Genomic DNA, 13778 nt, shown 5'->3' with positions numbered 1-13778 from the left:
TTCTCCTTGTTTGTCCTTTTCAGGCTCTCTATTACTTTATATTATGTTAATGCAGAAGAGAATGTTTTAAAACCGACAATATTTTTGATCTATTCAGAGGCCCGTTTCTGACTCTAGGATTGTCACGTTTTCATCTTTAACTCTTGGAATATAAAGAGATACCGTGGATAAACCTGTGGCTTCTAAATTTAAAAACTGACGTAATTTATACCCTCTTTAGAATGGATGATTGACACATTAGCAATCGATGAATAATAATAAATGGTGCAGAACACTGAACATGTCATCTACCACTCTGTTTCCTCTCTGTGTCTAAAGTGTGTTTATCAGGAAACTCATCAGGGCTCTTTTGTGTACCCACTTGAGGTCACTTTATCACAGAACTACACTCAATCTAGTTAATACAAAATAAACACATTCAAAATGAGAGTATTAGTAGTCACATTAATGTGTTTTAATCGTCTTAGAAATATAAGCATTTTATTAAATTTATATGGAAATAATTATGAGCGTACACACATTATAGAGAATTTTATATGTATTTCATTCTACATATCTGATTTTTTGAATTCTACAAAATATGTGAAGAATAAAATATCTTTTAAATATTAAATTATACAGAAACTTTGATAGTTCTTTCTTCCTTATTTCACTCATGCCATCTTGTATTGTTACTATTTATTTTCATATCTTTTAACGACTTTGACCAAAAGTATTTGACAAGTTTTGGCATTTGCAGTTCCTCCAGTAGAAGTTTGGGAAAAAGTAAAAGAGACCATCTAAACTTGAAAGAGAAGCATAAGGGAAGTATGTTGATAGGCAGATATTGCACATATAATGGGAAAAAAGTAAAATGAATGAAAAATTAAAATCACTGTTGTGAAAAAATTGTCAAGCAAAACAGAAGCAAATGACTTGAGGGCCCTGGATGTAAAACTGTACACTGAATCCAAGATATTGTAGCACATAATTTTTAAGTATATATTCATTTGTCAAATATATATGTGCACATATGATTCACGTATTTCAATATTTTCTAATGGGAAAAACATTGAAATTATGTAGCATAGACTTCAAAATAGATTTTTCTTAATCATCATTTGTTTGTCTTATTGCAAACTTTGTATACTTTATAGTATACTTTTCAATTATGATTCTTTCATAACTTGGTTCAGAATAGATATATTAATAAAAGGTCACAGTTCATAATTGCAACTTTGCTTTAAGAAGTTTCTTTCATTAACTCCTGAAGATGTGACCAGGATATAAATGACCACATTTGCTTGTACAGATTTATGCTAAACAAAAAACTTAACCCCTTCATCTCTGCTTTTGAAGATTTATTTCCTTCTCCATCTGTCTTATGAAATCAGAAAAGTGAATGAAAATATGTGGGCAATAATATAGCCAAATCAGTTCCCACGTATTTATTTTAGATCTACTTACTTAATTTAGAATAGCATATCTTTATTAACTGGCATCAGCAGCAGTATTTGAAAATATTTAGTATTTTATTCTAAAAATACTTCCTTGTATTTTTTGGAAATATTTTATTCTACCTGGAAAACTAGATAAAAGTTTGGTCCAGTTCCACCTATAATACTAACAATGGAATGCTTGACAAATTTTCTTACTTCCTCTGACTTTATTTTCCTAATCTGTAAAATGAGTATAACAGTATCAATGTCATGCAGCAGGAGGAAGAACTAAATGAGAGGCTTTGTTCGGTGAATACTAGTTCCCTTGGTTTAAGTTTGTTTATTTTTGATGATGCAACTTAAAAAAAGAAAATGGCATGCTGGAAATAAGTGGAATATTTTGAGCACCTTACTGTAATTACATAAGTAAATGGAAAAAAGCAGAGAGGATATTGATGTCTTGCTTTTTCTTCAGCAGAACTGCATTTAACATAAAGGGGAGTCATTTTATTGAATAATAAAAGTCTGACAATCACTGTGATTGGCTGACGGCCATTACTGCAGTGTAATTCTAAACAGCTTGTTTTTCAAAGTTCTTCTTGAATAACTTTCTAAAATCTAGGCACTGCCCAACCTAGTTTAAGGGTTCAAAACTCATTTTTAAAGTGGAGTTTCTCACATTTGAACACTGAAAAATGTGTATTAAAAGAATGTTTTCTTATTAAATTATTAGAATCAGGTATTTTTTGAAATGGGAGGAAAATTTAGCAAACTAAGGGCTTAATGGCAGAAAAGAACTAATTCATGACTCAGAGAAGAAAAAGACAACATTTGGAGAGATCTTATTTATTTATTTTTTTAAAGAAGCCCAAGGTATTTTGCAAGTGAAAAGCACAGTGTTTGTTCTATACGATCCAGCTTAAAATCCTGCCATTTCTGAATATAACTTAACAGGGCTTCCAAAATTACCAGGTCCACTTTGAAGGATTCATCTTTCTCAGTCAGTATTTCTAATCAGCAACTCTCACTTTAAAGTAGGGATAATAAGTGGGGGTAGAGTTGGCAACTCATCAAAATCAATATTTAATGATATCTTAATGGTTATTTTGTTTCTTTTATTGAAATTGTGGATTCATACTTCATTTGGCCAATGAATTCTGAACCAGAATGCTTGAGGAATATTTTTTGTCCTAGATGTGTACTTAATTTTCAGAACTGTCCAGGTTAGATTATCTTCGATGGAGGCGTGTTATCTTAACAGTCAACACTGGAAACACGGAGATATAGATCAGGGGCGGCAATCTGTGAACTGCATTAGTGTGTTAATTGCTCCTTCTCAAACAGAGCAGTGCCAATTAATGCCACACAACCCAGATCCAAAGCAGCACGGGGGACGGACCTGATATTACTAGTGCACAAATACGAAGAAAAAAAAAATAGATGTCTTCCAGTGCTCAGAAAACTGATTCTTGAACAGGCAGCAAGAGCAGATGCTCAGTGCATCCAGCGATTGGCCGATGGGATCTTTGTTCAGGCGACCGGCTTCCTAAAGCCAGGAGCAGGTGGAGAAATCCCCGCGTCGCCCTCACCTTCACGATCCATGGCTCTGCCACCTGGGCTCCGGCGGGGTGCGCCGCCGCCTCCCGGTCCTCTCTCCGCCGAGACCCCCCCACTTCCCGGGGACCCGTGACCCGGGCTCTCCGCTGTCCCCCGCGCCGCCCCTGGGACTTCCAGCTCCGGCCCGCAACTTGGGCAGGAGTCGGGCCCGGGCCTCTACCGCCGGGCAGGACCTCCCCCGGGCGCCGGGAGGCGCGCGCGCGCGCGACGAGGCCGACCATGCCCGGTCCCCGAGCCAAAGGACGATCGGGACCCCCGCCCGCGGGAAGAAGCGCGGGACCCGGCTGCCTAACGCGGAGATTTCGTTTTGTCTTTCCAACTGCCGGTGTGCCCGGTCGGAGAGATGCCCTGCGCGCTGCTGGCAGTCAAGGCCCCTGACAACGCCCCCCGGTAGCGCGCCGAGCCAGGCTCCCCGAGATCCGCGAGGGGGGCGCGCAGATCCGGGGGGCGGGTGGGGAACCGCAGAGGCGAGGGCAGCTGGGGAGGGATCGGGCGAGAAATCGGGGGGTGCGGGGAGGGCGCAGTGGGTGCGTTCGATCGCACGTTCACAGTGAAACTTCTGGAGAGAGAGGGTTGGCATCTCTCCGCAGGTGACCACCCTGGTGTGGAAAACAGAGGCGAACAGGGGAAGTGGCGAGCGACAACAAGTTGGAGGTGGGCGGCAAGTTGGTGGCTTCCTCCCCGGCGTGCGATCGGCGACCCCCAGCTGCCCCAGGGCGCGCGCTCCCCGCCGTGGGCGGCGGTGCCCGGGCCTTGCTAGCCGCGGCCGGCCCCGCGCTGCGCCCCCTCTCGCCCGCCCTGCGTGTGCGTGTGCGTGTGCCTAGCGCCCGCGTGAGCGGCACCTGCTCGTCCGGGCTCACAGCGGAGCCGCCTCGCCGGGAGCTGCCGCTCGCGGGCTCCGGGCTCTGCGCTCCCAGCCGCCGCCGCCGCCGCCGCGGCCGGAGTGGGGCTCGGCGGGCCCCCCCACTTGGCAGCCCGGGTCCCCCCCGGCCGTGCCTGCGAGTCAGCCCGGCTCCGAGTCACGTGTCAGTGCCCGAGGCAGAGACAGAGAAACACGCGCTTCAGTCCTTCTTCCACCGCCATACTGTATTTTATCCTAAATCTCATTTTTATTCCAACATTTTACTCCCGCTCGGTGAGTACCTTCTCAGTGGCATTCTTGTCCTCTTCTTCTTCTTCTTCTTTTTTTATTTTTATTTTTGCCCCCCCTTTGTTTTTGTGTTTTTGTTTTTTCTTCTTCTTCTTCTTCTTTTTTTTTTTCTCCACTTCTTTGATTATTGTTTGCATTTGGGAAAGCTGGAGGAGCATGGTTTTGAGTCTTTTCCTGAATCCAAGTTTTTCTAGCATGCGACGGTTCTGTAGACGAGGCGCTGCGTCTGGGAGTCCGCGGCGACCGTGCCCGCGAGGAGCGACTCCCAAGTCCCGCAAAACGTGCAACTGGTTTGAAGGAAAAAGCGATATGAAGTATGGTGCCTGTTTTTTTTCCCCCTTTGTAAAAATAAAAAAAGCATGTTTCTAACTCTTTTTTTTGCATACTATTTTTCTGATAAGATTTTTGTATAGGTGGGATCTTGCGGCAGTGTTTACAAGTTTGTGGTTTTGCTATACGAATACAAACCACTGAGCAAAGACATGAATTTTCTTATTTATTTTTTGTGTGTGTGTGCTCTTTTTTGGAAGCCGGGGAGAACAAATTCGTTTTTGTTTTTTGTTTCCCCCCCCCCCTACTTGTTTTTGATATCCATTGATAACATGAAACTTTTCTTGCAGCTGGTTCCTGGGATTATTTTTAAGCAAATACTTTTTTTTCCTCCTTTAAATTAAGTGTGACTTTTGCACATCTGCCTTTTTTTTTAAAAAAACAAAAACCCAAGATCATTTTATGAAAGATATCCTGATATCTATATCTATATTATCCCTTCTTCCTCCCTCTCCCCTCCCTGTAAATCCATTTTCAAATGATGGCAGTGGAAGGTTTTTCTGGGAAAAAAAAAATGAAGTGCGGTTTGGTTTCCTTGTCAACGGAAGATGAAGTGAACAGCTGAGCAGCTCGCACAGAGCAGGTACTTGGTCCCTTTGGAGGCGTTTCCCGGGTTTGCAATGGCAACTCTGGTCCTGGCAAAGAAACGTGTGTGTGTGTGCGTGTGTGTGTGTATGTGTGTGTGTGTGTATGTGTGTGTGCGCGCGTGTGCGCGCTCGCGGCCCCGGGCAGCGTCCGAGCCCGCGGTGGGGAAGCCGCGCCGGGAGCCGGGGGAAGCCCGGGTCCGTGGCCGGCCTGGGCTGCTTCTGAATGAGCGTGAAACGCCGCCCCTCGGTCGGCGGGAGGCGTCTGCGCCCCGGGCGGCGCCGGGCGGCCGGGTAAGTTCTCCGAGGGCCACTTGCGGAGCCGCAGGAGCGCGGGGCGCGGGCGCGGGCCGGGCCGGGGGCGCCCGGGAGACCGCGGGCAGCAGCGGCCGTGCCGCGTCCTCCGGAGGCGCCGGCTTCTGGCCGAGGGCCCGGGCCCCGACCTCTCCACATCCCGGCGGTGGCTCCCGATGGCGCGGCGCCCGCTGCTCCTCTGCCTTGAGTCAACAACGCACTCGGTTTTCCCCTGCCTGTTTTGCCCGTTTGCTTTCTTCCGCGGTGGTGTCTTTGGAGCTTTGCTTTCCCCGTGGTGTTTGTTGCTCTGGGTTTAAGTGCCTGGCGTCTTCCAAGGTGGAGGAGATCGCTACTTTCCGTGATGGTCAGTTGGGTTTCATGTTGAAGATGAAAGCGCCAGTTTGCATGAATGAGGCTACACCCGTAGGAGGAGTGGTAAGGGGACAATGTATTGTCCCTCTTTTTAACCACCTGATGGTGGTCGCAAAGGGTTTCCCCTGAGAGCCCGGCACAGGACAGGGCTTGGGATTTGTGATGGTGGTGATAGAGTCCGTTGTGTTGGTGGCAGAGCACAGAACTCAGTGTTGAATGTGTTCTATGGAGTTTATGTTTTATGATCGTCGTGTTCGGTTCCCGGGGTAATCTGGTACTACTTCTTGGAGATGCACCACGGTTGCTAATAAAAAGCTTTCTCTGTACTTAACACAGTGACAGAATCTGTTGGAAAACTTGCTGTCCAAACAAATTTTGTGTTATACTTTAAATCTTAAAGTCTGGAGGTCATTATTTAAATGATTTGATTCTGGAGTGTAGAGCTTGGATTCTATTAAAATAAATATAAAGGCGAGTGGAATAATTTACTTCTCAGATTAGGTTTTCTTCTAGGTTATCTATAGGCATAAAAACTAAATCCAGAGCCCATAATAAACATGTTAATGACATATGCTATGGCTTTTTTCAAACAAATATTTAAGTCTCTAAGCTCAGTTTGTGGAATGAAGTTTTATGACTGTGTTTCTTTACTCTTTGTGGTAACGGAGGAGGACAAGTCATTTATCTGTAGCAGGTTAAAAATTATCGTAATGTCTAGAAAGCTATGTATTTTTTAAATTCACAATGCATTGTCCCATTTCAGAGATCTTTGAATGTAGCAATCAATGTGTGTTACTCTTGTATGTAGGGTAGCTTTTCTCTGTTAAGAAAGTCCTGTTGCATTTATATAAGGAAGATAGTTTAAGCCCTGTGTGTGGACCTCCAGGCTTGATACTCTGAAAGGCATAGTTCTAAGATTTGACACAAGTATTATGTAATAAAGCTTTAAGTTTTTATTTTTTTGGTTGTGGTAAGCATACTACTAAAATATAGTCTTTCATGTGGTTTAAACAGGGAGCAAATCATTTAAAATGCCACTTGGAACATTCTGTTTTTTAAATCACTTTCATCATAATAAAGTATTATGTAAGTAGAAATGCTCATTTATGTAAAAATGCAAGACAATGCATGTGTATAACATTTCTTTGTAGGTTGTATGTACTGTACGTCATCTAGTTCCTTTAGAAGAGAGAAACAGTGAATGAGAAACAAAGCTTGAGTATCAAACCATAATTTTCATTATGAGGATCACTTGCTGCCCTAAGGTGGGGTAACTGTCTTAAGGCTGGTACAGAACGCAGACTGCAATGTGTGATATTTCCAAATGAGATTGAAACCCTGATGGGATGGAAGATATTCATAAGGTTTCAAGTGGGAACAGATACAGTAGTTGTGCTTTGAATTTTGTAAAGATCATGCTAAGAGCCTTTAGTCGTATTAGGTTTTCATTAAATATTGCTTGTTCATTATACTACATACTTATGTTAAATTTCTATTATATTGAAATTTTGAAATCTCTTCCTCCATAAATTATGCTGGGGATTCTACAACTCTGTGTGTTGGTTTAAAATCTTTGAATATGGCTTCCAAGATTTAGCACCGCCTACTGGTTTCTCATGGAAAAATAATGTTCTTAAATTCAGCAAGCAACCCACTTTGATTCTGATCAGCTTAATCATGCAGATTACTTTTAACTGCTTACTGACAGCAAAATAAATATTTGGCTGCAAGAGAGAGGGTTTGGAATGAAGGTAGAGGATGAGGGAAAGAAGACACATAAATTTAAAGTGGCTGCGGGACCACTAACTGACTTTATTTTATTACCTGAATGTGACAAATAAATAAATCACACATTTAAAGCCGCCTTCTACATTTGCTAGAACTTTTCTAGGGGATGCCAAAATTTGGACATTTTGAAAATCCAGGATTACTGCATTAACTTTATATTGTATGTCCCACTCTTGAACATTGTAGAGAAAGAAAACCCTAGTCAGAGTTCTGTCTTGAGTGTGTGGTCTGTCCAAGAATTTTTAAATGAAGAAATTTTAATCATAAAAAATAGACATTTAATCATTTCATATTTTTTCCTACATGATTATAAGCTAGCAAGGAGCACACTAATTTTTTTCTTGGTGTGGATGAAGCAGCTACATGGTGATGCTGGTATATAAGGGGGAAAGGTTTCAAACACATATTTATAAAGGCACTCTTTTAACTACAATAGATATATTGCTTTAAAAAAAACATAGTTTATTTTTTCTAATTGTAATGAAAGGTTAGTGGTTAAAAGAGTTACCAAACTTGTGCAAACTGATGATGCCATTAGAAGGTGAAAATAAGGGGATACAAAAATAATGCACTACATCTGATATACAAAAAAATATATTTTCCTAGCTAGAACAACCACGTGCTATATGGATAACTGCTTCTTTACTAGAACAGTTTTAAAGCAGCTTTTTAAAAAAGAAGCTAGTGAGAAGAGTGTGGAGGAGCTCCCTATATCAGGAAGCATTTGACTGGAGTAGGAGTGCAGTCATGCTTTGCTTACTGTTTACTAATACTGTAAGCAACTAATTACGCAGTGCATCACATCAAGTCAGACTACACTGGAAGCAGAAGAGAAGTGAAGTCGATGTTCAGAATCGTTTGCATGCTAAAAAGGAAATATTTACTTGCAATTTAATTTTTTCTCCTCTCTGACTTTTGAACATTTTATTTTTTAAATGTAATTAGCGGTGCCTTAAAAGAAATACAGCTGTTTTTCTTTTATCACATTGTCACTAAGAAGATTCTATTTTGTGTATAAAAAACCAAGGTAATGATAAAGTGTATTCTTCAAGGTGTCTGTGGGGCTCTGGAAATAAATTAAAATCTAATTAAAAAAATTCCTTACTGGTCTGAGGTTGTTGTTATTATTTTCTTATTATTTGCTACTTCTAGTGACATGCACAAATACCTTTAAAATCCCATTTTCATGGTTCAGTATGACGTTTTCATAAGTCTCACTTATAGTGGGGCAACGAATTTTCATATTAGTGACAGCAAGGACGGTTAGCTTTACTGCGACGTGATTTTGAGGACAAGAATTATTGAAGAAAATGTAAGTAATAATTTGACTTTTGAAAGTACCAAAAATTAGTTACATATTTAGCAAGTCTTATAAAAATGCCAGTCGCCACTCTTCTTTTTATTATTAAAATTTGGCAGGTAGACTATGTACATCTAACCCCTGCTTTTAGTAGTCTTGCTTCTTCCTGAAGCTTTTTAGATTTTCAAGAAAATATTGGGGGGCATTCATTGTTTGTTTTGTTAGACTCACTGACATTGTGGGAAATGGATTTTGTGCTTCTCTAATTCTCCCATAAAATTAAAAGTCTTTCACTGATGATTCAGTTATTCTGGGACTTCATTCTGGTAAACACAGAGTTATTGATTGCCTTTTTCTTTCCATTCCTAGATAGAGAGGGTTAGTAGGAGAACTTCAGTTAATTCAGGATAAATGTCTTCTGGACTGTCTTTGGAGCCTGTGAAGCTGGGGTCAGTACTGCAAGATTTATTTCTTGGGCCATGTAGAAATCTAAATGGAGAAGAGAATTATAGCAGAAATCATGGGGACCCTACCCAGATTTTCTGAAAGATGCAGCGAAATGCATCTTATGTACCTTCATACTTAAGAAAAACTGGAGGTTTTATTTGCATCAGTATGTCTCATAAAATCACATCTGACACATCTATTTCTCTACTTTGCTTAGAATAAAGTAGTTGAATATTTTGTCTAAATTTTAACAGTGGAAATTAATTGTGTTCCTACATCATCCATGTATTTAGACGAAATGTTTATACACATTTTGATAGCCATATGCTAAATTATAACAGGAGCAACATATTTTTGAGTCACTTTGGAAACTTAACAGGCTGGAGTAGGGAAAGGCTATTTTTCATTAAATCAAGAGGAAAGGGAAAGAAAAGTAGGACTAACACGTCCTGAGGTGCCCTTCCTTTCCATGAGTAGGTGATAGCATCATTATTTTATATTTTGGGGGAAACTGAGGCTTGGGGAGATGTAATTTGCTCACGTCTCCATAGGGAGTAAAGGGACACATGGCAGGAGTGTCTGAATTAACACCCGTGGCCCTCCTTCTGTACAGGAATGCTCCACTTGAGAAGACGGAATTCTCTTTGTCCGTTTCTTTCACTCAATGCACAACAACCGCTGTGTGTGCGTTCTTGGTCCGTTATCTTAGGTGGTTGTATTTTGGCACGTTTTCACTACTGAGTGCTGCAGCCAGCAATCCCAGAAAATGGCACCATTTACAGAAAGACTCTTACTGGTGCTGAAAGGGTCTTCAAGTGACCAGGCATCACGCGGGTCAACAGGACCGTGGGGATTTTGAAGAGACCCAGTCCATGGACATTTGTGGAAGGCACTCATGCCCTGTGGTCAGGACCGAACAGATGGCCCTGTGTCCACAGTGCTTTTGCCGAGGTTGTGGGCAAAGCACTCTACAAATATTTAGCCCCAAGTGGAGTCTCACCTCTTGAAGCGTTTGTGGTGTGATGTGGAAGAGGATTCTTTTACACAAGGCAAACTGAAGAGCCACTTCCTTCATAACACAGCCAGTCTATAAATATAGGTGTCTCTTCTGTCTACCGACATCTCACGCTCAGCATCATCTCCAGCTCAGAATTGCACTGTGACACACATTTGAGTGTGACATTTTTCAAGCTCACTTTATCTGTTTGTTAATAACATAACACTGCAAGATGTTATTTTAGGATGCTGTTTTTAATTGCCTCTTCGGATGTGTGAAAAAGGATTCAGTTATTAAACAATCTCCTTGGAGCTTGAGAAAAGTGAATGTTTTTCAGTAGAAAATGGGAAACATAAAGTATAGTGGGGGCAGTGTGAATGAACACCATGAAATGGATTTCAAAGTCGATGATCAATCGACACGTCTACACTGGTTGGAGGCCAAGATGGGGAAACTATCAAAAGCTGCTTTTGAGTTTTAGAATCTGGATACCTTGAAAGCCTGGAGTATGAAACAAGCCAGGAGAAAATAAGGATATCTAGAAGGGAGCCTGATTTGCCTGGGGGTGGGAGAATGGTTCAGTTTTGGACGCATCACTGGTATGAAGTTCCAGTATTAACCTGGATAAAATGACTGATGTGCAATTGAAATTCAGATCCAGAGCTGGAAAGTATACTGAAAGCTAGAAAAAGATGTTACAAGATTATTGACATTAACATTTTAGGAGGCAAACATTTGGGAAACACCTGTGTTTTCCTGAGTGGATGTAAAGGAATCTGCTTAAGGGCAGACAAAGAGAATAAGGAGGATAGCCACTGAAGCTTAGGAGTGTGTGTGGGGGTGTGGGGGGGTGGGTGTGGGTGTATGTGTTGTTCAGCAAGGCAAATGCTGTGTAGGCTTGAAGGAAGGTGTTACCTGCGAAAAAGACCCTTGATCCTGTGATTAAAATCCATTACTTTTAAGAAGAAACTCAATGAATGATGCATATTAGACTTAAGTGAGAAAGCTTTCCATGGTTCCGGGTGTGGTGTGACATACCACATCAGGTCAGTTCCCAAGATTGTATGTGTCACATTCTTAGTGTGTGTATGTCTGTGTGTGCATTTGAAAATGTAACATGACTAAACAGGAAGATCAGTAAGAAGGTTTTCTGCAACTAGGTAAATTAATTTTAAATTACATACAGAAGAAGTTTTTAAAAAGCGGGAGTAACTAGGATAGGTCAGGAAAAGAAAGGTAAAGAGGGGTCTAGGCTGTCAGATATTGAAATACACCACACGTGCCTTTTAAGCAGGTTTACTAGCTGGCTCCTTAAGAGACTTCCAAGCAGTGTGTCCAGAAGCAGTGAACACATCCAGTGCACAAATCATGGCTTCTAAACACCATTTCCCATTCAAGGGGCCCAAACTCTCTGGAAACTTGGCCGATTCTAAGTCTAGGCAGAAGAAGTACCAGATGAGCCCAACTTCTCTCATTGTTCTGGGAAGTGAGGAAGTGCCCGCAAACAAATAAGGTTGTGCAAGCCTATAGTGTTAATTAGAATGGTTACCAGGAGCTAGCCTGAAGGGCCTCTCAGTTGCCAAATTCAGATAAATTTGAGCATCAGTGGTTGTTGGTTCCCAGACTCTTTGCAACCTATGGACTATAACCCGCCAAGCTCCTCTGTCCGTGGGATTCTGCAGGCAAGAATAGTGGAGTGAGTTGCCATTCCCTTCTCCAGGGGATCTTCCTGACTCAAGGATCCAACCCGGGTTCTGCATTGCATTCAGATTCTTTGCCGTCTGAGCCACCTGGCAAGCTGTGATGTCAGGCAAAATTAGAAATTGGCCCCTGGACCGGGAGGGCAAAGAGAGACTGTAGAAAGAAGTAGACCACTCCCTCTTGGTGGGTGGAAGTTTTAACCATCAGGATAACTTAGGTGCAAGGCATGTCTTTGGCAGCTGCAAGGCAAGTCCATTTCTACATCTACCTACCAGGAGCTTAAAAGTTTGTTCAGGTCTCCCCCACTCTCTGAATGGCCATGGAACCTTTTGTAAACGGAATGGTGTAAAGTGAAGAAGCAATCACCCTAGGACACATCTTGCTAACAGCTGCACAAAATAAGTTGATATAAAGCACAGATGCTCTTAGGCACAAGTGAAGGTAGAGAGGCTTACTGCTGAATGCCGAGTGCGGTTCCCGGGGAAGGAGCTCGATGGAGCCCCTCTCTGCTCTGGTCTGTTCTGCCTCTGTAAAGCCTTGATGGAAAATAACGAGCGCTGTTTTCACGTCTTGCTTTTGTGCATAAAATGAAAATCCTCTTTGGATTTGTTTCAGTTTGTGAAAATAGGTACTAATAAAGATCTTTAGTAAAAGTAAAGTGGGGGATCCCTGTAGAGAAGCCTTCATGGGGTTCAGTCACCTTTCCTTCAGTCAGGATATTCTCAACAACACATGGCTCTCAAGACTGAGGCCTGAAGGGGCTGAATATACATCCCAAGGACAGCAGAGGGGACAGGAAGCCTCTGACTGTTTGGGTCCCACTGTAGGGTCATCCAGTGGTCACATGCTCTCAGTGAGCTCCCGCAACAAGAGTGACTGTAACAGATAATACAAAATTGAAGAAAGTCCATGAGTCTGTTGTCATAGTATAAGTTAAAAAAAAATTAATAAAAAGCAATTCTGACAATAATTAATGCCCTCAGTGATCTCCTCCAACAAGAATGACTGTAACAGACAGTACAACATTGAAGAAAGTCCATGAGTCCATTGTGGTAGTCTAAATTAAAAAAATAATAATAAATGATTCTGACAATAATTAAATTGAAATAAATGGTTAGCCTGCTTTTTAGGAGGAACTCTTGTGTAGTTGATGAAAGACAGCTCTTCTTTACAAAATACGTAAGTTAGTACATCTAGCAAATGGTAGAATGAGAAAATTACTGTTTATAACTCTCAGTGAAATAAATGATTCAGGCAAGAATCATCAACAGGTGCTAAAACCATTAGTTACAAATATTTTGAGGAATAATGTGTTCTCTTTGTACTCAAGATTACTGTTTTAAAGAATATTTTACTTATTTATTAATTTTTTGTTCTCAGGATCTTCCTTGCAACACGTGGGCTTTCTCTAGTTGCAGAGAGCAGGGGCTCCTCTTTTGTGAGTTTCTGGGCTTCTCATTATAGAGGCTCCTCTTGATGCAGAGTTTGGGCTGGAGAGCCCGCAGGCTTCACTAGCTGTAGTGCACGGACTTAGTTGCTCTGTGGCATATGGGATACTTCTGGAGCAGGGATCGAACCCATGTCCCCTGCATTTGCAGGTGGATTTTTTAACACTGAACCACTAGGGAAGTCCAAGCATTACTTCTTAATTTTATCTGGCATCCACCTTCTTAAGCAGCTGTGTGATCAAACCTGGCATAGCTAACAGACAGCCCGATGCCATGAGCCTCGGAGGGATGCAGTCTGAAGTCTTCATTGTCATTTGTGAGATGTTGTTGAT

General features: G+C 41.9%; 1 protein-coding gene across 7 annotated transcripts in view; it reads left to right on the top strand.

Moving 5' to 3' along the window:
• Nucleotides 1-3225: 3225 nt before the first annotated feature.
• Nucleotides 3226-13778, top strand: part of RALYL (RALY RNA binding protein like) — an 826242-nt gene continuing 815689 nt past the window's right edge. For 3 of the 7 annotated variants that reach the window (XM_061439479.1, XM_061439474.1, XM_061439470.1), the window contains exon 1: nucleotides 5307-5393. The gene's annotated coding sequence lies outside the window, so the exon portion shown is untranslated. Of the gene's footprint in view, nucleotides 3426-3899; nucleotides 4171-5020; nucleotides 5099-5306; nucleotides 5394-13778 lie in introns of those variants that run through there. The other 4 variants (XM_061439477.1, XM_061439475.1, XM_061439476.1 and 1 more) reach the window with 4 other exon arrangements.

Source organism: Bos javanicus, chromosome 14 (genome assembly GCF_032452875.1).
Source record: "Bos javanicus breed banteng chromosome 14, ARS-OSU_banteng_1.0, whole genome shotgun sequence".
Lineage (NCBI taxonomy): Eukaryota > Metazoa > Chordata > Mammalia > Artiodactyla > Bovidae > Bos > Bos javanicus.
Note: the sequence above shows the minus strand (reverse complement) of the source record. Positions and strands in the feature narration are given on the sequence as shown.